The sequence below is a fragment of the Nanorana parkeri genome, unplaced genomic scaffold, assembly GCF_000935625.1.
Source record: "Nanorana parkeri isolate BGI_ZX_2015 unplaced genomic scaffold, ASM93562v1 scaffold3636, whole genome shotgun sequence".
NCBI classification, from domain to species: domain Eukaryota; kingdom Metazoa; phylum Chordata; class Amphibia; order Anura; family Dicroglossidae; genus Nanorana; species Nanorana parkeri.
The window spans coordinates 32,238-32,888 of record NW_017309904.1 but is presented as its reverse complement, the minus strand read 5'-3'; positions in this window follow the sequence as shown (position 1 = coordinate 32,888).

Genomic DNA, 651 nt, shown 5'->3' with positions numbered 1-651 from the left:
TATCAGACCCCGCAGAGCCCTCAGCTGTCCTGAGGAAGTAGATGAGCGGTATCAGACCCCGCAGAGCCCTTAGCTGTCCCGTAGAAGTAGATGAGCGGTATCAGACCCCGCATAGCCCTCAGCTGTCCTGAGGAAGTAGATGAGCGGTATCAGACCCCGCAGAGCCCTCAGCTGTCCTGTGGAAGTAGATGAGCGGTATCAGACCCCGCAGAGCCCTTAGCTGTCCCGTAGAAGTAGATGAGCGGTATCAGACCCCGCATAGCCCTCAGCTGTCCTGAGGAAGTAGATGAGCGGTATCAGACCCCGCAGAGCCCTCAGCTGTCCTGTGGAAGTAGATGAGCGGTATCAGACCCCGCATAGCCCTCAGCTGTCCTGAGGAAGTAGATGAGCGGTATCAGACCCCGCAGAGCCCTCAGCTGTCCTGTGGAAGTAGATGAGCGGTATCAGACCCCGCATAGCCCTCAGCTGTCCTGAGGAAGTAGATGAGCGGTATCAGACCCCGCAGAGCCCTTAGCTGTCCTGTGGAAGTAGATGAGCGGTATCAGACCCCGCATAGCCCTCAGCTGTCCTGAGGAAGTAGATGAGCGGTATCAGACCCCGCGTAGCCCTCAGCTGTCCTGAGGAAGTAGATGAGCGGTATCAGACCCCGCA